Raw genomic sequence first — 26,536 nt, forward strand, 5'->3', positions numbered from 1 at the left:
CCAGCTGTGGCCTATCTCCTCTTCTACGAAGGCCCGCTGCAGCGACTTTCAGGAGTTCTCATTCGATGAGCAAAGGAGAGAGAATGTACAGCATTTGAACCCCATTTCCATACATGCAGAATGCCTCATTGCGTGAGTTGTACTGAGACGTATTTATCAATATAAAAGCAAAAATGGCCCGGTACTCATCTTCCCAGAGTCCTTTGCAACTAAGACATGAGTACATGACGCAGCATTACACCAAGCAGGAATCTGGAGTCACAGGTATGAAGAGGCCACCTGTAGCAGCAGGCATTCATCATGACAGGGGAATCCAGCAACACCCAATGCCCAGAGGCAGCAAGAGCTGAAGGTTCAGGGTTGGCCCAGGGTGTCTGGTCCACGTGGAGCTGCCACTATAAACACCTAGTATTCAGTCCTGTCAACCCTACAGAGAACTAACCGTAATGGACGGATTCGGCAATAGGCTGGTTGTACAGTTTTCTAAGCCAGAGACTACCGGGGATCGTCAATAAATTCCCTCTTTTCTTCAAGCCCTCAGGCAGTCTCCAGGGCTTCTAAGTGTGACGATGCCTAGCTTCTGTACTGCCTAGAAGGCACAGGGACAGAGTGGCAGCTAAAGGCAGGAAATGTTTGTGGTGCTTAAAATTCCAGAGCAGAACAGAGGACCAAGGGGAAAGGTCATGTTTAATATACAAATGAGCCTGTTTCTGGCACGCCGTAAGTTAAAGACGTTTGTTTTTTCATAGTTCTCTATTCTTTGCCTCCTATAGTCTCAGGTGGGTAAATATCCCATTAATCATCACACTTCAAGGTCTAACTCTGATGGACTGTACATGAAGCACTCTGAACGGCACCCAAAGGGAGTAGCCCCTGTTCCCTGCTAGCCAGGGATTCAAGCTCACGAGTTCTACTTTGAGGGTGGAGGAGCAACGGGTGAGGAATCACATTTTTCTTTGCTTTTCTGCTTAGGCTCAGTTTTCCTTGAAATGAGGCAGTTTGGAACCAGTGGTCAAGAACTTCATGTGACCATGGAAATGCAGACCGAGACAAGCAGAGATTTATGCTCAGCTGTGAGCCACCAACACTGCTGAAGAGCTGCACTCCTCAGCACAGGGCACTGCAGCATCTTCACTTCCAAGGGTGAGAACGCTGAACCCAGACAATTTATCTGCACAAGTCTTAGGCTCACCGCACGCACTCTGCAGATCAAGCTGGAAGTGCAGAGAGATATCTCAAAATAAACCGTGGATGTGACTGAATGGGCTTTGTACAAGCGTCAAATGCCATCATAACATTAATAGAAATGAGGTCGGTCACAGAGAAAGACGCTGGTAACTGTCCCTGGAAACTGACTTTGTGACAAAGAACAGCTAATTTTTGTTGGTTGCACAAGACAATACACACTCTATAAAGACAGTTTACAGAACAAATAAATTTAAATTAATTAATTAATTAATAAAAACCCAGTGACTACATTCCAGTTTCTTTACTGTGGAACTTCCCTGGAAACACTTGCCAAGAGATCAGATCAGTCCCTCAGTCAGAGAAGTCAGGCTAAAAATCATTCTTGGGGGCAGGGGACAATTTTATTTGGGATGGAGATGTAAATCCTACTTCAAATGCCATCAACTGCCAGGCCATCTTCTCTATAGACTCCCTGTGCTGTGAGTCCTCTTGAAATATCTAATGGCCATGAGACAGTTTCACTCCACAGCTGTCCAGATGAGTTAGTGTCATATTCCCATGGGGTGTGTGTGTGTGTGTGTGTGTGTGTGTGTGTGTGTGTGCATGCAGGGACTAGAAGTCAGTGCTGGTGTCTCCTACATCACTGATCTGTTAGGACAAGGTCTCTCACTACAGCTGGAGCACACTGATTGGCTCCAGTAGCTGGCCAGCTTCAGGAGTGGTCCTGTCTCCTCCTTGGCTGCTCCAGAGGGCTTAACTTGGTATTAGGGATCCAAATGTCGGCCATCACACTAGCACAGCAGTTACTTTACCAACTGAGCTATCTCCCCAGTCTGTCTGCATGTTTTACAATTTTTTTTAAGTGAGTATATAACATAAAGCTTTCTCCATGGCATTTGCATAGCTTTCTCCATGGCATTTGCATATATACCTTTGGTTATCATCTCGACTATTCTCCCCCACCCCCACCCCTTGCAACCTCCCAAAGAAGTAGCTGCCTTTCCCCCTTCCAGTTGCCTGTGCCGTATCGTCCCTCCTCCTCCAAACCTCTTCTTCTCCACTTATGGTCCCCACTTCAGTGTCATGACCAATGGTCACAGTCACACCACATGTGTAAACATTAAAAGTAAAGATCCACATACAGGAGAGGGCAGCAGGTGTCCTTCAGAGTCTGAGTCACCTCATTTAATATAATCATTTCTAGAGCTACCTGTTTCCTGTAGATTTCACCATTTTAGGTTTATTTGTGGCCTACTAAGATTCCAATATGTATATGTTCCATCATTTATCTGCTAATGGGAGTCTACAGTAATTCTGCTTCCTTGCTATTATGAATAGAGCCACAATACACACACACACACACACACACACACACACACGCACGCTCGAGAGCGCCTTTATCAAGAAGTAAGAATGAATGAATTCAGCAAAACTGCAGGATATGAAATAAATGCACATGCAAAAATCAGTTGTATTTCTATATAATAACAACAAATAATAATCTTTTTAAAAAGAGGGAAAACTGATCTCTAAAAACTATTACTTCATGGTCAAAAGGAATTAAGGAAGAGCCAAATAAATGGAAAGGGATTGTATGTACATAGATTAGAAGACTTAATATTAATTACATGTCAGTACTACCCAATGAAGTGTGAATTCAATATAATTCCTATTCAAGACCCCAAATGTTTCTTGTAGCAACTGAACTCGATACACATTCTCTCTTTTTATAAACTGTATGGTTACCGGCCATGTAAACAGATGGCAAAACCTAGACAACACAGCCACTTCCCATGCGGCCCACCTTCTTCAATACTAGTCTGAGAACCGCACCTTCACCTACTGGTAGATGATCAGCAAAACAGTTCTTTGAAGAGTTGTTAATATTGTATATCTCCAATATGATTAAACTAACTCACCTCTGTCCTAGGAAGGGTGCGTATGGGATGCTTCTACACTCATACTGGCTTGTGGACTGTTGCTGCCGCTATCTCATCCACACAGACAACACTGGGGTGGTCCATGTGACATGGAGTGCCTACTGTCAATCATCCAGGGATGAGGCAGATCTCAGGTATGAAGTGGGAGCCGGCAAGGGGAGACTTCAAAAATGGAAGCCAGACGTCCTCTCCCTGCTCTGCAGCCCTCCATCTCTTTGCTGCCTAGATTCTTTATGTTGTGACAGTCTCTTCTGTGGGTAGAGTCAGGTGGTCTAGCCTGGAGACATGCTAAGTATGGGATCTTGTAAGGCCACCTAAGGATGGGTCTAAGCCTATAACTTTACACTCTAAATCTTGTTAATAGTCATGAAATCCAACTTCTTTGGGGGGCGGGAAGGGATTAAAAACTTGTTTCCAGATGAGGATTGGATGGAAAACGGAAATGCCCAGCAACATGACAGGCATGGTCCCAGAGGATGGGGACCCTTAGGGACAAAAGTCAAGCACAGAGACCAGGCTTGCTTCAGCACATGAAAGTGTTTTCCTTCCCCAATCATCGCAGAAAAGGGCCATTCAATTACCTGGGAGAAACCATGGAGTCCCCTGCAAACAAGCCTATGCTAAACAGAAAGTTAGACACTGACAGCTTGAGCTGAGTCAGGTGGGTGGGGGTGGAGCATGCTGACCATCCTGAATTTCTGACAGCTGGCATTTATTCAGACTACTAGAGACTCCCTGTTAGTGATCTCCCGTCTCACTCTTCCAACAGTTGTGTATCTCTCCATCCTGAGCCTAGTAGAATACTGGATGTAATATTTATTGCAGATTTGGGAATTAAGAAGCATATTGGCCAGGCAGTGGTGGTGCACACCTTTAATCCCAGCACTTGGGAGACAGAGGCAGGCAGATTTCTGAGTTCGAGGCCAGACTGGTTTACAAAGTGAGTTCCAGGACAGCCAGGGCTACACAGAGAAACCCTGTCTCGAAACAAAACAAAACAAAACAAAACAAAACAAAACAAAACAAAACAAAACAGGCACCTGTTTAATCCAATACAAAAACCTGGTACTGAAAGGTTTAAAAAAAGATCTATTGTTATTTTGTGTGTTGTGAGCATTTGCCTGTTTGTATGTCTGTGCTCATGTAGTGACCACAGCGGAGGCCAGAAGAAGGTGTCAGATCACCGGAACAGAGTCCCGGATGGTTGTAAGCCACCATGAGAGTGCTGGGAATTGAACTAGGGTCCTATGGAAAAGCAGCCACTGCTTGTACAACCACTGAGCCATCTCTTTAGTCCCTATACTGCACTTTTTGTTAAGCATTACCTAAATACCAAAGCTCACAGGCATGCATGTGAACTATAAGGGCAATTCAACATTATTAACTCGGAGGAAAAAAGCCAGCGTACACTCTATGAAAGCTCATGGAGTCACTAGACAGTTCACAGGATTAAAGTGCTAACACAAACTCCAACAAAAGATACAGCTAATGTAAAGTTTAGGAGGATTTTTAATTTTAACTATTTTCCCTCCAGTCATTTCTTTGAACCTGACAAAACCTTTGTTCTAAAACATTATTATTTTTTTAATGTTCTACTTTGAAATGTATCTGCAGTAAATCAGCACTGGCACAGGAAGACAGACTCAATGAAAACCGGCAATCAGGCTTTCGAGGAGGGGTTTGAGTTCCTACAGACGACCCATCATCCTGTAACCTGTAGATGCCCTTTCTTGATGGTTCTGCCAGCAACCAGCTGCAAGTACAGTTCTTTTTTAAATGACTGATTCTCCCACATCTGACTCTTTTAGTTCTGTGCATTTTCCTTTGTTTTTTCCTACTTGTTATATGATACCAGACACCATTCTGATGTTATTGGACCGACAATACATTCACATTGTGTTAGTTGTCTGAACGCCATAAAGATTTTCGGATATGGAGCACTACACAAGCCCTATTAGCCAGGACCCATTGAGCTTATCATCTAAAGCAGGTTCAAAAAAATTATACCAGAAGAGCAAGGGCGGCTAGGACCACATGACCCGCATGGTCAACCAGTACACTAAAATACCCACACACCATTCTCCGCAGCAGAAGCCGGGGAAACTATTGTAAAGAGCATAGTGTCTATCTTGGGGGCTGCGAGGCTCCTGCACAGGCAGGAAATTCGAAGAGCCACTCTAGAAAGTAAAGAAAAGCTGCAGTCTCTCCACAGTACTGAACGCCAACGGTGTTTCCAGCGGACCCAGCTGACCACTGCCCTGCCCACCCTGGGCTATACGTGGTTTGTACATGTAAAGTCTACCCGCGCATGTCACCGTCTGTCTGTGCTTCTCTTCTGGTTTGTCTGCCACCACCCTGGTCCAGCCTACACTTCCTCCCCAACCTGTGAGCTTTCTTTCTTTCCTCTTCTTTCCTTATTTTACTCCCATCGCCGAGTCGCCAAAACCAGACCTCCCGTGAGGAGCTGAAGCCAAGCGAGTGCATGGTTTTCCAGTTTATTTTATGACCTGACTCAAAAGAATGAAAAATCTGTTTCCACACAGTAAACAACATTCAAAATTCTCTGAACCAAGATGCCATAGCCTTTGGGGGGAACAGTACGTAACACCCCTTTCCTGAAACTTCTTTCCCTGTAGATCTTGGTGAAGGACCAGCTGTAAGTCTTACTCACTGGTGAATTGTCAGCACCTTGCAGAACACCTAGTACCAAACACCCACTTAACACCCGCTGAGTAAATGACAATCGAGGGGCTATGGCTCAGTAGAGTTTTCCCTTAACTTCAATTCCTCAAGATCTTTACCCTGTCTAATATCCGATCTCCCAAAGCATTCCCAGCTGGAGAGCTGGTTCAGAGGGTAAAAAAACGTTTGGCTTCAAGTGTTGGGACCAAAGTTTGAAATCCCTGCACACACATACACACTCACTAACACACACACACACACTAACACACACACACACTTGCGCACGAGCATGCAAAAGCAACCCCATTATGCTAGCTGTTAGAAGACAGTCAAAATCCCAAATCGAATCCCCATTCACTTGATAGCCCTGTGACCTTGATTACGCCGTCTAACTACATTCTAAGATTACTTTTCTTATCAATAAACGAGATCCAGCTTGCAAGGCTCTACGGTACTTGTGTGAGATTTATAAACAACTTATGTAAAACCTTGCTGAATGAAATTATCTGCCATTCTATTCTGCATCTCCAGAACAAAATGTAACTATCAAAATCTAATTTGCCAAAGCTGGAGTTCATTTATGGAGCAGATATGCATCAAGCGCTGGCAATATACAATCTGAGTCGGCCTGCTGTTCAACATGAAAGGAATAGTTTAACTTCTGCCTTTAAGGGCAGGAAAACAATTAGTTCACATGGACAGGAGAAAGTGTATAATCTGATCTTATTTTCTTTTTATTGAAGCATTAAAGGATTACCCAGTTACAGCAGGCTGGAGTGGTTTTTTTGTTTTTGTTTTGTTGTTTTTTATAACAGGAATCAAACAATGGAGGAAAGCATCCAAATAGTGGTTTTTATAGTCCACAAGTATTGACAGTTCTGTCTGTCTGTCTGTCGGTCGGTCGGTCGGTCTGTCTGTGCGTGTGTATGCTTGCGTATATGTACATGTGTGTGACTGTGTGTGTTGCTCATCATTGAGGGTCGTCCTCTACCACTCCCCACGTACTTATTGAGACAGGGTCTCTACTGAATGTGCAGCTCACTGATTGGCTAGACTGGCCAGTGAGTTCAGGGGTCCTCCTAGCTCTTCTCCAAGGGCTCAGGTCCACAGGCCTGCACCACCACACCACTTTCATATGAGTGCTAAGGGGTCGGAACTTGCTTTTTTCCCCACAGTCAAGGATGCATACGTAAGATAAGGTTTTTGCTTTAAAAGAGCAAAAATGACGCTGCTGCAGAGTGTTAAAATAAGATTTGTTCTACATAGTGAGTCCATCCAATGGTCTGCTTTGTCCAATAATCCATCCTAGAAAAATCTCAACATGAAGAAATGTGATCTTTGTGCAAACTGAAATCTATGGGAGAAAGGAACTTTGGCGCTGGCCGCTGGCAGTTGAGTTGATTTGCTCAGTTGAGTTGTTTCATGGTGGGGAAACGGCCATGTTTTCTGAGGCCCACTCTCACATTGCTTCTCTCCTTGGGGCCCTCAGCGACCCATGGGAGTTAGAAGCTTCTTGTCTTCTATTTCCAGAACCCCTGAGCTCAGAGAGCTATATAAAGTCCCCTTCCCCTTCCCCTTCCCCTTCCCCTTCCCCTTCCCCAACGGCAGCACGGACAAGCTAGAGCCCTCCCCTGAGGCTACTTCCTGTCTCGGCTCACTGCCAATCCCTTGGTAGGTATAGGAAACTCGACGGTCTCCAAAGCCCCAAGAACACTGAGCAAAGTAGCATTTTCCATTCTCATAAAAGCCACCGCTTCCTGTTCTCCTAGGACATTCAGAGCAAAAAGCAGAGTCTCAAAGGTGTGCTGTGCTGAGGGAGACATAGAAGCTATGAGACAGCCAAAATTTGGTCTTCAAAACAGCTGGGGGGGGGGGTAATCCGAGGCACAGCATGGCACACAACATTGTTACATCCCAGCCTAGAAGCTAGTGCCCATGGACCACTGAAAGGTACATAAGTAAAAGTGGTTTCCATCTAGATAAGGCACTTCTTCCCCTAAAATCCTAATGAGCCAGGTATACAGACCCATTCCCACAGCCTGAATCACACAAACTAATACTGATCCTACTTGAAAAATGTATGACCTCACTTCATACATAGTCATATATGTATGTGTGTCAGGAATTAATTGCACTTAGTTTATCAATTTCATGTTTAAATTACCCCCCACTATGCACACACTCACACAGTAGTGGACATGATACGCTTAAGAAAATACCAAGAGACATGAGAGTTTAATAGGACAGAGATGGTCTATTCCTGACTTAGTGCAGAGGGAATGAGTCTATGAATGCTACTTGATTTGCAGCGGAATGTCTCACTGAAGAACATCCTGTGTGCTACTTGTTGGGTGGTCCATGCTAAACAAATGTTACTTGGTGTCTGAATTTGAAACCCATACTTTATGGACTTTATGAATAATGGACTCCTAACCTAATACCTGGCATTTAATAGTGGGTACAACAAATATTTGCTTACAAATTCACTGAAAGTTGAGAAATCATGCAAGGTCTATACCACCTTTTACTTCTCTGTCTAATGCCGATTGCGAGTTGCTCCATGAGAAAATTACGTCGCACCACTCACCAAATATTCCTTGGCTGCCATTGCTTTATCGCAGACAGCTGGTGTGTTTGGAGAGAGAAATGCACTGGTAGACTTGTAACATGTTCAGAAATACCACTTAGGGTAGCAGAGCGGAAGCACATGATGAAGGGACTGCAGAAGATGCTAAAGAAATAGACATGTGCCACACACACACAGTGACCGAGTTCTGACCGCATACTTAGTCCCGCAAGCCTCCTGGTGAGAATGTGTCTTGTTATGGTAAACACGGTAGAGGTTTTAGAATATAAATCCTACTCTCAATAAAGTAGCAGCTCCCATAATTATTCTTCTTTCTGAAGGCCAGGGCAGCCTTCAAGTAAACAGAGGCTGAGATCCAACTGTTTCCCTTGCACTAAAAATGATATCATAGTTAATGTTTGTTAAAATGGGCATTGTTTGTAGCTTCATGGGAAATACAGGTTCTTAGACAATGCGTAGCACATACTGTTATATTATTATTAACATAAAATAGACATATATGTATTAAATAGGATAGCAGAACAACTTTGTTTTTGCTTCTTTTCAAAGAGCCCATGGCAACTTTTTTGAGCATGTCTCCATCTGTCACCAAGACAGGCTCCTTCTCCAGTAATTAAGTCAAATATTGAAACCAAGAAGACCTTCCTCTGTCTTGGGTTTGTTGTTGTTTTCTTTCTTTGACTCTTTGAGTCTGCTCTACTTAGTCCAGGCTCGGCCTCACTCCCAGACCTCCTGACTCAGCCTCGGACAGAGGACTGGGACTACAGGAATGCCATCATGTTCAACTAGACAAGAAAGGCATTGAAAACAGATCTGTGGGCAAGATGGCTTAGTGGGTAAAGATGTCTGCCACCAAGTCTGATGACCTGAGTTCGATCCCTGAGGTGCACACAACGGAAAGAGAAAACCAACTCTCCGAAGGTGTCCTCTTAGTTCCACATGTTTCCCACGCACACGCATTTCCCAGCCCTCCATCCTGCCACATACATAATAATAAAAAGTAATTTTAAAAATTCCTCAAAAATAAAATACATGTAATTAACAAATGCTATAAAAGAAGAGATTTGGGTGATGGTAGTGGTAGTTTGGTTTCTTTTTTTTTTTTTTTTTTTTTGAGACAGGGTTTCTCTGTGTCATCCTGGATGTCCTGTAATTCACTCTGTAGACCTAGCTGGCCTTGAACTCAGAGATTTACCTGCCTCTGCCTCCTGAGTGCTAGGATTAAAGGCATGTGCCATCCTACAAACCCACTCCCACCACCCAATCTGAAGGGTTTTTTTTTTTTTAAGTGGGAGGTTTGTTTAGGCTGTTTAATTCCCCCTAAAAGAACTGGCCATATGCTTAATTACCTCTTATAGTTTCCAAAGTAGTCTCAAGAAGATGCTTATGACATTAATACATTTAAAAATTAACAGCCCCTCCCCCACCCTGCTCACTTCCCGTTAACCTCTTTGCAAGTAGTCCTAGGCCTGGCTTCATGAGTTGTACCTCTCTGGATGGAAGCCTTCGTGTTCTTGCTGCTTTGATTGGTAGCTTTTGTTTTTAATCTAAGAGTAATTGCAAACATGCTGTCATGCATACCATGTCCCTTCATGTCACCAAGCTTAGTACTAAGCAGGACTCTTCTGGCACAGTTCCTCTGGTACCACAAGGGATGTCTTTAGCTTGCCACTATGAACCCAAGTCCACAGATACTTTGCCTCTACAAAATAGAATAAAACTTTCACAACAATATCACAATGTGTCCCAAAGGGGAGTATTTTGGAACAAGGGAAGGAAAATTATTTCACAAGAGACTGTATTGGGTTTTAAAGAAATGCTAAGTTCTTTGGGGGATGGTGTAAGTGCCTTGCTTTCTGGGAACAGCATCTTCTAACAAAAACACCACTGCAAAGGCCTAGAGCCTAAAACTCAGAAAATTAATTTTTTTTGTCTTTTCATTCCATTTCTACAGATGAATTGGTGCCTCCTTCCAACACAATCCTCTTTTGAATATTCTTCCATGATAGAATAAAAATACAACACAAAGGGATTCCTTTTAAAATTAATATGTAATTATAAGACAATATTCAACTAAATAAATTCCTATAATTTTCCAACAATATTATTTCACTACTGCAAATATTTCACTTTAGCAAAAAAAAAAAAAAGCATTTCTGTGAAAATTTTCAAAGTTCTTATTTTCTGATAGATTTATATTTAGAAATTTGAAAATAATTATAATTAGAAATTACATTCATGAATATATACAACATATGGGCATATATACATGAAAATATTTTAATACACGTATTTAAGTAAGCCTCATAATTAACAGTCTTACCTTATCATCATTACTTAAGGCAATACACAATTTAATAATAAAGTTTATAGTAAACATAATAAAACCTATGATGTTTGATTTTACATATGAGGCTACTCTTTTTTAAAGATTCTTTTTCACTCTTGCTCTCTTGCCTTCTTGCTCCAGCTCTGTCCCCTCGCCCCTTCCTCCCCTGCCATTTCCTCCCTCCCCCTACCCCACATTGGTTCATGGCCTCTACTCTTCTACTCTGAGCAAGATGGCTCACCTAGTAAAAGCTATTGCTGGGCAAACCTGAGAATCTGGGTTCACGCCCTGGATCACACAGTCACAGAGATGAACCCATGCCCAAAATTGTCCTCTGACTTCTACACATGTGCAGGAGCACACGCATGCCTGCACTGACACATACATGTCTCATACATATGCCTGTTTTGTATAGGTGTACATGCATGTCTATAAAACACAAAAGAAATGAGACAACGCAGACCGTCTAGACCCTAATCACTTGAAAGTTTCTTTTTAAAAGTCTCCTGAGACCCTTCCCAACTAAAAGTCCATTAAAAGCAAATAAAATTGACTATGCCATGAATAAAACCAGAAAAGCCACAGACCCGCCTCACCGTTCCGAGAAGTAGCGCAGAACGTTAAAATGCAGTGACTGAACAATGACTTTGCTTTCTCCAGATTTTTGGTATAAAGTTCAAAAGGCAAGCTCTCTCTTCCCACAGAGTCTGCTAATTAATAACAATCATGCAAGGAGGTCAGACAGTCCAAATATAAGTACAAATTCTGTAGAGGGGAAAAATTTTAAATTCCAAGTCAAATGAGAAATTATAAATCAGAATGGCCCTGCCGATTCTCAGAGTATTTCTGCATAATAAAAAGTGTGGTTTCACTGGATGTGAAATAATGATGTGCACACGCTAATTCTGTTCTCGATTAGGGTCTAGACGCAGACCTAACAGGGCTTTCTAAGTCTAGGTAGCATTTGATCCATTATCCTATCAACGTTCCTTAAGCAGGAACTCTCAAGGACTCTTGGCAACTGATCATTTTACAAAAACATCCCTCTTTCTCGGGATCTGCACGTCTAACCATACTGCGCTTGGGATAGGAGAGAAGGTCTTCTGAAATCACCCTTGACAATCAATCCCCTTCCAAGTGAGCATCCCATGAACACAGACGGCTACAAACGGCAGTGAGCGGCAGCCACCTAAACAAAACAATGGAGGCTTTCGAAACGTTCTTTGGGCGCATGCGTCTGAGCACCCTTCACTTCTATGGGTGTGAAAAGGACAGCCTTCGATGTTTTCTGTGAAAACAGGAAACACAAAAATTCTGCATGATTCACCTCTCTTAGAGCCAGTGAGACAGCTCAGTAGGTGAGAATGCTTGACACTATGCCTGGTGACCTGAGGCCACTCCCCAGGATACACATAGTGGGAGAAGAAAAACAACCTCCACAAGTTGTCCTCTGACCAACACACGTATGCTGTGGCACATGTGCATGTACATACATACATACAACAAACAATGTAAAAAATCTATGATCGGGGGCTGGTGAGATGGCTCAGCGGGTAAGAGCACTGACTGCTCTTCCAAAGGTCCTGAGTTCAAATCCCAGCAGTCACATGGTGGCTCACAACCATCTGCAATGAGATCCGATGCCCTCTTCTGGTGTGTCTGAAGACAGCTACAGTGTACTTACATATAACAATAAATAAATCTAAAAAAAAAAATTTACGATCACTTAACATGTAAGTTAGTTCTCCAGCAACTGTACAGGGAGATATATAAGTAATAACACATTAGCATAGCATACAGAAGCCACAAGTAACCTACGGCCTAAAGTCTGTGCCCTCCTCTGGCGCTCCCATTCAAGCCTTGCATCAGATGACCTAAGAAGCATAATAAATGCAGGTATGAGCCACAAGCCCCTGAGAAATCAGTGGACCAGAAAGAGACAGAAAGCACCATTACAGTAGAAGCATCAACAACCAAACAGCAGCCATTCCCTAAATATCAACGTAAGCATCATTTATATTACTGTCAACATGGTAGTCAATATCTATGTATTATTGATTCTTATGTCAGATTGTTCTCCGCATGCTTTCAGCACGGGAATTCTACACAGATGGGCATGGGCGACTGCGCATGCCAGTCTGCTGGACTTCTTGTTTCACCTCATGAAACGCAGGTTCCTGCTGCAGCAGCCATGAATGTGGCAAGGGAACTTTCAGAGCACAGCCCATTTGGTTTGTGCGTGGTTCCACTCTTAGAAACACTAGCTCGTCACAAAGGACTGCACCCAGGCAGAAGCCAGCTACCTAAGGACAGCTAGAACATGCACAGCCCAAGCCTCAGGCACCCACCAGCCACCTAAGGTTCCCACATGTGGTCGGCCACGCCCATCCACACCTGGTGTTCTAACTTTCCATGTAATTTCTGATAGCCCATTGTCCCCTAATTGACAATAACCCACAAGTTCCAACACTTCAAGGCACAGGCTCATTATACATGGCAGGCGATAAAACAAGAGGAGCACACTCGCTTATTGTATTATTTATTTCTTAACTCACTTACTTAAAATACTCATACAATTTTCTAAGCACTGTGACCAAACCCTATAAGCACTGTGGGATTTTCATAGGATGTGTTTTTTAGAGCAACATGTAATAATGTTTGTGACCAAAGCCAACTACATATATGAATATGTGTGGCCTATCCAGGGAGATTAAATTATGACTCATCTTTTATCATATTTAAGTGATCACCAAGGTACCATCATTTTTTTAAGGATTTCAATTTCTAGTGTTCATAGTTACTAAGAATACTTACAGGTTAGCTATGTGGAAAATTTACTTGTGAGAAATCCCCTAATAATGTTAAGACAGATGAGGTGTTGATGAGCCGTCAACACTTCATTCTGAGCAAAGCACTATGAAAATGGCATTGCAGACTCCAGCTGACCACACTGCTCGGCTGTGATCACTAGGAAGGAGAGCCAAAAAGGCCAAAAGGGCTAAGTTCTCATTCCTCAAAAATCAATACACACTTTTAAAGAATGAATTTTCTTTAAAAGTTTTCAAAACACACACAAAAGGATATATACGAAAAGAAGTTTTAAAATAATTTTTAAATTTAAATAAACAAAAAATTACATAACATTTTAAACAAGTTAAAAATGTAAATATACAAAAAAGAAGAACTTTTAAAAATACGTAAACTGCAGACTGAGGTGGGAAAATATCTTAAGGAAAAGCAAGCAAGAAAAAACACACTCAAAAAATCATCCCCATGTTGCTTAAAGTATTATGCCTAGAAAAAAAAATCAGAAGGAAAAAATATCACATCTGAAAACATGCTGGCTACAGAGAGCAGAACTGGAACAAAGTGACTTTTATTTTCTTCAAATTTGGGGGAAATTCTCCTTTGACGCCCATTTTTATGTTACCCGTGAGAGCAGCCATGACCAAGGAGCACAGAGAGCTTCCTTGTCGTGGAAAGTCAAGCTCCCCACCCAGCTGGGAGGCCAGACCCTTCCAAGCCTTTTCTACTTCACTGTCAAAGTCAAATATAGTCCCAACAGGGGTGTTTAAAGTGCATAAAGCCTCTACAGAGGCCGAAACGTAATCTGCTTTTACTGGCTACGACAGTCAGGGACTTGGAAAAGTCCAGATGAAGGATTCTTTTTCAGCTTGGATATTACTATTTACCATACCCAAGCTGTCTGAGTGCCCAAAATTTTGTCCTGAATAAAGACATTGTCTTCTGGATAGACTGCCTTCAAATAAGGTCAAGATGAGACAGACACAGGCAAGGAAGGATGGAGGGAGGCAAACCTAAAGCTTTAAGCAGGAGAAAAGAGAGGTTGGTCACTATAACTAACTCATTACAACAAGTTCCGAGGAACTTGGCTACATTGACATTTTCTCCACAAAAATTTTGAAACATTTTGGAAACAGTCTCAACTTGAACTCAAGACCTTCCAGCTTCAGGTTCTCAGATTCCGGGATGTGCTTGTCCCACCACATTCGGCTAATGCCAAAATAATCCATATGCCCTAGACAGTGACCTTTTAGTCATGAGTGTGGAAGCTTAATCCCACATCACGCCCTCATTGTAACAACTATCTGGGGCATCTGCCACGCCTGTGGTGACTTCCCTCACCTGTGACTGCATCATTTTTCTAGCTCTCCTGTTTGGGGGGGGGGGGGGGAATACTTGGTCCCAGGCAGTTCTTTCACAGTGACTCTTCATCCTTAAGAAAGTGCTGATGATTAAGAGGTAGTAGCCACACCACACCCCCAGGCTAGGGAATCCCTTTAAGTTAGGAGGTAGCAGCTGGGAGGGGCAGAGCCATGGCACTCGGGAACTCACAATGACCCTGGTTACCAGCACCGACTAAGCCAGTCAAAATTCCAGCGCTGACAGGCAGAGGGCTCACGAGGCCCCGCCCCTGGCTGAGAAGCTACAGAGGAAGGGTGGTCAGTTTTCTTCAGTAAGGTAGGAACTGGTAAGTTGCCCACGCTCCAGAAGATAAGCCTACGCTACACTCATTGCAAAGAGCCCTGGTTAAACGTGAATGGCCGTGGACAGAGACAGAGAGATGTGAGCGTAGACAGCGCACTGGAAGGGGAGAGGCATCAAGAGTTGCCTCACAAGGGACGGGGCGGATAAAGGAAGGCAGCTGGGAGAGACTAAAAAACACAGGCAAAACTGTCAAAGAATACACTTGAAAAATATTTTTTAAAGATATTGATTGTGTTTGGTGTTTTTTTGTTTTGTTTTGTTTTTACAAACTTACAGAGCATTTTTAAAGGGCGCTTACATAATTAATAATCAAGTCCTTGCTGTGGAAAGCATATAGCAGGCATTCCTTGCTTTGTTTTAAAACGAACATAAAACCTTTATATTTCAGACTTTTGTTTTTAAAAGTATTTTTCAAGGATTCCTCTGTTGAATTATTGGCTTCATGTTTAGTTTATGTTAAAAAAAAGAGTTGTAAAGCACATATTTTGATTATACTATTACATTTTTAAAAGAAATTTGAGTTCCAGAAATATCAGTCCATCCAAGGTCAAGGTTTTCCTCGGAGACGTTATCACAACAAATGCATGCTGATTGCTTTGGGAAATGATTCCAAAGTTTCCTAGCTTTCATATTTCAAAAGTTGCTGCCTAAAATACTGCCCATATGCACCTTTGATGACTAATGATCGAATACGCTCATCAACAAGCAAATCCACAGACTCCATCTTATCACGAGGGGTCAGAATAAAAGCTGGAAACTTTTATCGTTTAAAGAAGAGACACTGAAATACGCACCCATCTATCCGGGCCTGACACTGACTGAAAATACTAACCATTTCCATCCCGAGAGTCAGCATGTGTGATGCTCAAGAGTAAAACATCTTCTTGCTGCTACTGAATATAAAAAAGGGCAACCGAGTTTTAATCTGTCTGGAAAACAAGAAGTAAGTATTTCCTCGGGCTCTTTGGTGACATCCTGGGCAGAATTCCAGTGTGCTCTCAATTGGTCTCTGGCAAGAGCCCATTCTCCCTTAAGCATCCTTCTGCTACCTCTGGTGCACAGTCCCAAGCCTCTGCTCTGCATGGCCTTCTTCATCTTTTCCTACCATTGACTCCCAAAGCCACAACGGAAATGATCTACCAGCGAGTGATGGAGAGGACCTAAACAAATGATTAATGACCTTGGACCAGCTGACATAAATCTATTTAAAAAAAAAAAAAAAAAAGTCCAGCCACCCTGATCTTGATTTAAGCATTTAGCTCTCTAGGGAATTAAAAACAAAAAAATAGCTGGGTCTAAGTCAAGAATAAGAAAAGCACAACAGGGCTGCAGAGATGGTTCAGCCGTTAAAGGTTAGGCTCACAACCAAAAATATAAGAAAAGCACAATGTACGTCTAGAATAGCTCACTATACCAGCAAGAAGAAGGACGCTCCAACAGCGTGCAGATGTGACTAAATTACACTGGAGCTGGTTGGAAGGGGCACTTCCTGGCCAAATGCAGGACAGCTTGAACAATGTAAAAGAGTAATATTGGACCAGCAAGATGGCTCAAGAGGGAAAGGCACTGACACCCTGAGATTGAGTCCCAGAACCCCCATAAGGGTAGAAGGAGAAAAATGACTGCATAAAATTGTTATCTGTCCTACACACAGTCACAGACAGACACACACACACATAAACACACACACATACACATGGTACTGATGAATTATAATGCATCAACACACACCACACACACACACACACACAGACATACACACACACAATAAAATCCCCATCTTGTCACCAGCAACGCAGCATGTGATTAGGCAGCCAAGGATCATGAATAAATGCTAAAACTGTTAGAGAAAGACTACTCAGAACACAGTTCTCACAGTCCAAAGAACCACTCCACAAGGTTGCCTATCTCTTTCCCAGGGGAAATGTGTCCCTACGATGGAGACCTCTGGAAGATCACCTCATCCAAGTGAGGCTTGGCATAATCAATCAGAAGATCAACGCTGTACCAATGTGTTTATTTACCTGAAATCTTAAGGTAACAGTGAAACAATAAGACTGTGACTCCTTCTATCAGATGAATGTACTTCCTCATGCTGCGACCCTTTAATACAATTCCTCATGCTATAGTGACCCCTAACCATAGAATTAATTCATTGCTACTTCATAACTGTAATTTTGCTACTGTTACAGATCATAAAGTAAATATCTGTGTTTTCCAATGGTCTTAGGTGACCACTAATGGTCAGGTGAAAGGGCCACCTGACCCCCAAAGGGGTCACAGACAATAAAAACTAAACAAACTTAGGGTGACTACTCTAGATTAAAGGAAACTAAAGAGACAACATGCAATGAAGGCTCGTGGCTGTGTCCTGATATGGATAAGGTGTTAGAAGCCTTAATGAGATAATTAGAGAGATTTTAATAGGTGTTCAAGTATTATCTATTAGTAGTGATGAGGTATTATGGGTCACTTGGGAGAATAGCTTCCTGCATGGGTGATATAGATCAAAGTTTTGAAGGCTAGAGGGCCATGACCTCTACAACTAATTCAGTCCTTCAGAATCCGTCTCTGACATTTTGAATATATATGAGGAGAAAGAGATGTGAAAGAGATACTGACAGAGATACCAAAAAAATGAGAAGGAAATACAAAGTAAATTTGACAAAATATTAGCATACTATGTGGCAGGTTAGTTGCAACCTATAAAAGCCAGTAACCATGGTAACTGTACTGTATCCCCACACTGCATAAAGTAAGATTATAATGGAGGTCATGGATGAAAGGAAACTGACATAAACAGACGTGTGATGTCTCCTGTGTTAGAGCAATTACTCCTTTTTTAAAAAAAAAAAAATCTTAACTCTGTTCTGATGCAATAGTTGAACCCTGTGGAAGAAAAGAAATTCAAGGGAAAAAAAAAAAAACAGCAGATGAAAATCAGTCACAGAATACCTCAGTTTAACCTCAGTTTATCTCCACACATGATGAAGCGTCAGCAAGCCTTAAGATCTTAAAAATTCTTCATTCTTGTAAATGAGCTAAATACCTAATAAAAAATTAAAAAAAAAATTCTTCATTCTGTACTCTTTTTGTGGTGAATCCTGTATATACATGGACACTTGCAATAAACCTTCTAAAGAGTCCTATCCTATAGGGATTGGACACACCTAGCCATGGAAGGCAGGCAACTTCACTCTGTGCCCACCCTTGAATGAGCATGGAATAAGGGTGAGCACCCACAAAACACCTGGTGTAAGCAAACATGTACCCCAGTTCCACAGCTTCGAGTAGTTATTTAGAACCCAGCATACCTGAAACAGAATTTATCCCACCAGACAAGATGCCTGTTTTCCTCGATCCCTAGCCAATCTGACCTCAAAACTGCAGCATCTCCCTCCATTCTCTTCCCAGTGATTCATCTCGTCCACCTCCTCTGCACATAGGCTATTCAGCATCAAACATCCCAGATCATTTTCTTCAGTATCTTCCCATCTTTGGAACCTCTGGAAGGCCTTTGCCACACAGCAGTGACTGCACACTCCCCAAAAACCTAAATGTGTTTGTTATGCTGCCCCACTTTAAAAAGAAAAGCACCATAATTTTGTAAAATAAAGTTTGTTATCATTTTCTACCTATCCCAGAAGAGAGAGGATCAGTCAGTAACTTGGAAATAAGCTTGTTCAAGGACACTGAATTATGGGGCTGGTATTCAGCCCATGATCTTCTGCTTACATCCTCTCACCGACACGTGTTGTATTGTTTATACTTTATTACAGTCTTGTGTCCTTACACTCAGCACAAGGTCTTCCAGAAGGAAAAAGGCAGGGGATGCATCCGACCCATCTCCGTGCTCTCTCAGAACCTAGCGGCAGTAATAACTCAGGCGCATTGATTTCTGCTTTGAGGTGTCACCCAGAGACCATCTTTCTTTCTGCTCTTCATCCTCGCTCAGCCAATAGTCTCCTTCCTCTTTGCTCTTCACACATTTCTACTGCAGTATATGTTGAGTGGCTGGCCCTGGCTGTGGGGCACGTAGTAGGCACTTTAAAATGTTTATGAATGAAATGACTGCCTGTGAGACAGCCAAGTTTCTCTCTAAAGCAACTTGTTTGTTTGTTTTAATGACTTTACTTTTATCTTCGTCACATACTGAAGGCTATCTCAAGAAACAGTGACAGAGAACATAAAGACCTGAGCACCGAATTTGGCTGTCGGGGTCTCTATTCATCTGCTTCCCTAGGTGATGAATTCTAGAGCGGCACCCCCAAATTTTAGTGACATGTAAACACAATGCAGTCAAGTTAGGATTCAGAGTGTCTGTGTTAGAATCCAAGACTGCATTTCTTTTTGTTTGGTTGGGTTTTTTTTTGTTTGTTTGTTTGTTTATTTTGTTCTGCTTAAAAAAAAAAAAAAAAAGACTGCATTTCTAACAACCTCCCAAGACGCGCTAATGCTATTGAGCATGACCTGGAGTCTAAGAAGGCAGCACACAGATTAAAAAATGTTAATGTCATTGTCTCTGGATTCCTTCTCCTGCTCTTCTAGAATTTTCAAGTAACTCTGTGATGACTTGTGCTACCGGAAATAAAATATTTAAACGCTAAACATACACATGCCAGAGCAAAAGTTGTATGTTTGGACATTTCCATTCAGCAAGGCAACCTCTTTATTTAAGGATGTTAAAAAGACTAAAGAGACAATATTGATATATTTAGTAATTCCCCTCTCTTCTCATTTGAACAGGGAAAGTAAAAGAAAACAGTAATTACCCTCAACATACAGAGTTACGGTGTACAAGCATTGCTTTTCTTGGGTTCCCTGGGAAGAGAGAGATAACAGGAGAATCCACTCAGTTGGAATACAATAAGGAAAGACAATGGAAATTAAGGACAGAAAAGAAAGCAGCCAGGTGCTATGCTGAGCCTCTTCCAAGTGAGTCAACAGAACCCCACGGCAGTAGAAACAAAGCGTTCTTCTCACAGTGAGCTGAGTTCTGCAACAAGACTCCATGGGGTAAATTAAGGAAGAGTTCGCTGCACATCTGCACAGAAGAAAGAGGGAAATGTTCCTAAGAGTGCCACTCCTCTCTGTAGTGCGACCAAAGCATTTCATAGGGAACCATGCCAAAGTGTGCAGCCCTCTCCTGGGGTCCCAGCGGGAGCTTCTTACAGTCTGTGGGTTGTAGCCCAGGCAGCCCCAGCGGGTAGGCATCCCCCGACAGCTACTCCAGACACTTTCAGATTTCAGGTGTCTATGGTCCAGCAAGAGCTAGAGCGGGAAGAAGCCCTAGCGGCTCACAGTATACCAGGGACTCTTCGAGTTAAAAGCAAAGCACCCTAGTCAGCTCTTAACTCTCTTCTCACTTCCAGGTAAGGCTACCACGCAGGCTTTGTGTATTCAAACTAGGATTCCACCCACAGTCCTCTCTTTACTTTATTTTTTTTTATTTTTATTTTATTTTAATTTTTTTTTTTTTTTTTGGCCTTAAAGGAAAATTGTGAAACTCGCTGTGAAACTCCACCCTAAGGATTAAAACCAAGACTTATATAAGGCTTGCAAATGCAGCGGAGCCACAAATCATGTCTGTGGTGTCTACTCAGTGCTATTCAGGATGTGGTTTCCTATCTGGGAAGCTGAGACCCAGGGGACGTGGGCTCAACAGAAAACAATGCGTCACTGTACACCGAATTCTGAGTCTGGCTTCTTATCTAAAATAAGGAAGCATTTGTCGAGCTGGGCAAATGTGATCACTTGAGATTTCAAAACCAGCTTCAGGCATCACCCCGAGAGGGGGAAAGTCAGGATTCATTTGGACTTTACCCATTTATTTTATTGAAATGTGCATTGTTTTTTGTTTGTTTGTTTGTTTGGTTGGTTGGTTGGTTTTTGTTTTTTTTTTTTTTTTAAATCACACTACAATAGAGAGGGGTGGTGCGAGGGACTGCCACAACCTCCCTATGCTCCGGAGCCTCAGGCCTTCCTTGCTATCTCACTTGCAAGCTAAACAGACGTCAGTGCTGATGAGAAAGCACAATGAGACACACGGTCCTCTGCCCAGATTCTAATTTAAAATTATTTCAAGATATTAAAAGAGATTATATTTGGCGACTCTCACTATGAACAAATACTAAGTAGCATTTAGGAGCCAGCATTAATGTTGTTGGGAATGATAATGGTACTGTTTCTAAATAATGCTGTTTCTTTATTTTGGATGTTGTAGATGTATAATTTGCTTCAAAACAGCTTGTCAAAACTATAATGATGTGTGTGTGTATACATATATATATATTTATATTTATATATTTGTATTTAGCTCAGGAAAATAGGGAAGAATACTAATAACGATGGAAATAAGATGGGGGTTATCCAGGGAAACTTCCTTGCTTTTCCTATGTTGCTGTGTGTCAAGCAAGAGTTGTTTCATGTGAGGAGAGAAAGCAGGAAGTGAAACAGGGCAGATCTGACTTGCAGTCAAACCTAGAGACATGTGAACAGAGCAGGGACTTGCTGTCAGTCCACAAATTCACAACACATGTGCCACAGTACTGTAAGATGTTAATAACAGGGGGACCGAGGCAGAGAACTACACGGGAACTCTCTGCGCTGCCTCCCTCCTTTCTGTAAACCTAAAAGTCCATTTCTAAAAGACTAAAAAGAAGGAATACAGATCTGCTTGTGGGTTGGCTTTGTTTTTGGAAACAGGGGTCTCACACAGCTAAAAGCAAATAGGGAAGAATGGAAACAATGCAGAGAGGACGACTGGCTGGGAAATTGCCGCCATTCTTCTTTGTATGTCATGCAACATCTGTTCCATGTGATGGCAGAAGAAGGTTCAGGCCAGCCTTCAACTCCTGATCCTTTTGCCTGGGACTCTGAGGTGATGGGGCTAGAGACAAGTTCCACCACACCCGTGGGGTCAATATTCTTGCTGTTGTCATAAATTACCTCTTAAGACTTATTACATAACAGCCAGTCATTTTAGCAAATGGTTTGAATAAGAACACAGGAATGGGGGGTGTATCTGGGGAGCACACTTCTCCTAGGCTCTTCGGTGGAATGTATGATGTGGAGTTTCCAAACTTACTCTTCCCTACCTTGCTAACCCTCCCCTCACAGAACCTTCAGACACTTCAGGCTTCAAGCCCTCCAGTGATTTCACTAGGATCCTGGTCTCCTCCTCTACATCAAGTGGCAGAGAGACTATAGGAACTCTAACAGCAAAATGAACAGACCACCCCAAGTCCCCAGGTCTGTGATCTCAAGCCTAGAACTTCAAGAATCTAAATGTTAATATATCCCAGAAACTGCCATGCTCCGGGGAGGCTTGAGGCCGGCTCCAATGCAGCACATGCATGTGTGTACTGCAAACTCAGTCAAAAGCTCAAGGCTGTGGAATTCACAGGCCAGTGCAGGAGCTACTGCTGTTGTTTTCCTAGATGGATGTGATGTGCTGATCACATGACCTTCTAAATAATTTTTGTGCCCATAGGTCAGTGCTCCTGTCAGCTGTCATCAAAGGAGGTCATCAAAGGCGCTGTCATCAAATCAAAACTAGGATATCAGTATCACCCCCCATCACAGAGCAGGCAACATGGTGGAACTGGGTTGTAAAAAGAAAACGGAGAACCAGAGGAGGTGGTGGACTGTGGTGGAACACTGTTTTCTGGGCGTGACATGGCTGCTGCCTTCTTGAACTCACGGAAGCTGTAGTTATCCACACAAGATGAGACCCAACAGTGTCACGTAATGGAAGAGGGAGAGCCCGTGAGGCAGGAATAGTTGATGAGGGAGGGAGAGAGATTTCAGTATAGCCACTGCCTATAGATCCTATAACAACTCTAATAAATTCATGTTGCCATTTTATAAGAAAGAGAGAGAGAGAGAGAGAGAGAGAGAGAGAAATAGAGAGAAAGAAAGAAGAGGGGAGGGGAGGGGAGGGGAGGGGAGGGGAGGGGAGGGGAGAGGAGAGGAGAGGAGAGGAGAGGAGAGGAGAGGAGAGGAGAGGAGAGGAGAGGAGAGGAGAGGAGAGGAGAGGAGGAGAGGAGAGAGGGGTGCGCATGCTGTGAATGAAGAAGGAATGAATCAACAAGAGGAGCAAGAGAAAAGAAAGGGTAACAGGAAATAAATACAATCAAAATATTTTATAGACACGTGTGAAATGCTAATGAACTCAGTGTTACATGTAATTAGTTTATGGTATTGGAAAACACCTTCTTTCTTTTTAAAAGAAAGGCAATTCGGTCCTTCAGATGTCCTGTCCCAACATCCTTCTCTCTCTGTCTGTCTGTCTATCTGTCTGTCTGTCTGTCTGTCTGCAGGATATTATTCTCTGGAAGATTTCAGTGAGATCCCTAGGCTTCCTCCTAGAATGAGCTTCCTAGGTGAGGCTAGCCTAATAAAATCACTGTGATTGACAGCGATTCTTCCTGAGACCAAAATCCTGGGAACTGAGAGCTGAGCCACAAAAACACACTCATATTTCCCATGAGATGCCATTTGAAAATGCAAATGACCAAGGGAAATAAAAACACTGGAGCATTTCCTGTGTGGGGGAGGGGGGCTCATAAAAGCATGGATATGAGTGGGGAAGAACTGAGCCCTGTGAACTGGAGTCAGCCACAGATCCCACTCAGCCCCGGCTGCTGTCCTTGCCTCCTCTCGGATCCTTTGAGGCCTGGCTGCAAGTCGGCTGTGGTTTGTTCTCTCCAACCACAAAGACCGGATCCCTCTCCATAATGTCTGCCGTCCACATAGTCTTTGAGTTCCGACGGGGTTGCATGCTAAGCTCAGCATGCTAGGCTGAGGATACATTTAACTGGGTGTCAGGGCTTAGCCAACACCCATGCTGTGGTATATATGGGGCACATCCTCTTGTGCGTAGCTGGGAGCTGCAACTCCCTGATGCTCAGCAGCATTATGTGAGAGTATCCCAGGATACAGTGCTCCAGGGCAAAGATCCAAATTCAAAACTTAATGTACAGTTTGCATAGAATGCATATTTTTTTTGTACTACGGTAAAATTAAAACAAAGCAAACCCAAAAAACCTATTGAGCTGAATTACTGTAGTCAGGGACCCGTTGTGTTCACTGCATCCCTGGGTCTTGGTTCTCTGCTCAGGCCACACACAGTTCATATAATCCATCTAGAACAGAAGTTTGTAAATCAGCCCTCTAAGCTAACCCCAGTGCCACAGGTATGGTAGGAGGAGGTTCCATAGACCTTAAGGCTCACCACCACATGGATACCCTGTGAGTCTGACCCACAGACAAAAATAAAAACAATTACAACAGAAACATACACCACTCTGACTCCACAAAACTTACGGGAAACTCAACAGGGGACTCTTTCCCTTGGCTCTAAAGGAGCACAGATCATGTTTACGATTCCTACCATGACTAGTAAACACAGAAAAAGAGAAAGAGGGTTTTTTTTTACCAGAGGTCTGTAAGCAGGCCGCCAAATTGGGGCCCAAACCAATATGACAATGTGCCATAGTTCCCGCTTTATGGACACATTTCAGAAGAGGTGGGAAGTGAGTTTTGCCATCCAACCAATTACGTTCTTTCAAAGGCACTATACTATCATCTACAGAAGAAGGCCTGAAGTTGGCTCTGGTACGTTCCCTTCTGCAAACTCACAGGCTAAACTAATTGTTTGGTTACTCAAATCTTCTAATCTTGAGATCTAATGGAAAATCAAGTATGTTCAAAAGATCAAAGGATTAAAAAAAAAAAAAAAAGCCTCAGCTCTAGCTCTAGTACAAACTGTAAAGCTGCCATCTATTTTCAGAAATTGGCTAAACTGGGTGCTGACTGAGCAGCACAGTCCATCACAGACATTGTCCAGAGAGTCAGTTTCCTGAACAGGATCTCCATGTCTTGGGAATTTTACTATGGCCAGGGGCAAAACACACCAAAGCCACTTGGATTGAAGTAGCTAAAAGTCAGCCCTTGCTCTGTTGCTTTGTAACCAGAAAAGCCAAGCCCAACACAGGTTTTAGATTTCTCGCTCACCAGCAGTGTTGTTCCTTCTGTGCCCGCCATAAAAGGCACTGTGTTTCAAAGAGAGGAGTGTAACTCTACCGTCGGTAACACATGTGTTCTGAATTAATCAGGAATGAAAGTGGGCTATGTCGCCCTATCTAAACCCTGCCTGTGTGCAATGAAACAGAAACGGGGGGGGGGGGGATCCTCTACTTTTAGTGAATGAATGGGTCCTCTGCCACCGTTAGGAAAATCATCATAGAATAGCCAGAGGGGCTCAGATGGGTTTGTGTGCACCCCTTCATGGGTACACCCTTTCTGTGAGCAGAGTGAAGTGTGTCTTGGGGTGTAGGAGGCTGTGTTAGGGAATTTTCCAGCTGCTATGAGTATAGTCCTGATAAAAGCAACTTAAGGGAACGAGGATTCGTTTGATAAGGGTTATCAGGGCAGGGAAGATTGAAGTGGCTGACCACACTGCATCCGCAACTGGGAAGCAGAAAATGAACTCTGGTCATGCTCAGCCAGCTCTTTTTCTTTTCAAATCTTTTTTATCCTTTGGTAATTATCATTATTATTATTATTATTAATCTTTTTTATCCTTTGGTAATTATTATTATTATTATTATTATTATTATTATTTCTTCTTCTTCTCCTCCTTCTTCTTCTTCAGAGGCTGCTGCTTCCTCTTTTCTATGTATATAAGTGTTTCACAAATGTGTATGTCTATGTACCATGTGCATGCTTACTGCTTGAGGAGTCAAGAACTGGAATTATAGACAATCATGAGCTGCCATGTAGGTGCTGGGAATCGAACCCTGCTCCTCTGGAAGAGCAGCCAGTACTCTTAAATGCTGAGCCATCTCTATAGCTCCTTTGGTAATTTCATACACACATACAATTTATTGACATCAAATCCACCTTGTGTCCTAGTTAATGCCAGATCCTGTCCAGTTGAGACACTATCGCAGTGGGAGAGGGCAGGTGACAGAGAAGGAACCCAGACGATAACCACAAGATGTCTTCTAAATGGAGTGTTCCCTTTGCCCTCTGCTCTTAGACACTGTCCAACGTTCCGAGAACCTCCTGGCTCCCTGTTTGCATGGCTGGGACAACCCACGGAAAGAAGAATGACTCCTTTCCTGAAGGTTCCCTAGGTCCTGTCAGGTGATCTCTCTACACACAGAGCTCTGCCTCCCACCAATGCCCCTGCCTCGACCATCAGGCCCAAGACCAGGGAGAACTTGGCTGCTACCAGCCCAAGACAGGCATTACACTTTGGGGGGTCCCTGCCACGTCCCCAGTATGGATGTGACA

The 26,536-nt window shown here is 42.9% G+C and overlaps 1 protein-coding gene and 1 long non-coding RNA gene across 20 annotated transcripts in view; one reads left to right on the forward strand and one right to left on the reverse strand.

Moving 5' to 3' along the window:
• Gm52775 lies at window positions 1-25,371 on the forward strand. Of its 2 annotated transcripts, none has more exons than XR_003955742.1 (4): window positions 1-264; window positions 973-1,143; window positions 3,119-3,262; window positions 4,743-25,371. It is a non-coding gene; the product is annotated as a predicted gene, 52775 (long non-coding RNA). The 2 variants fall into 2 exon arrangements; XR_003955743.1 differs by having other exon boundaries at window positions 3,123-3,262.
• Window positions 1-26,536, reverse strand: part of Apbb2 (amyloid beta (A4) precursor protein-binding, family B, member 2) — a 320,340-nt gene that overhangs the window by 204,744 nt on the left and 89,060 nt on the right. The window lies entirely within an intron of this gene.

The sequence above is a fragment of the Mus musculus genome, chromosome 5, assembly GCF_000001635.26.
Source record: "Mus musculus strain C57BL/6J chromosome 5, GRCm38.p6 C57BL/6J".
NCBI classification, from domain to species: domain Eukaryota; kingdom Metazoa; phylum Chordata; class Mammalia; order Rodentia; family Muridae; genus Mus; species Mus musculus.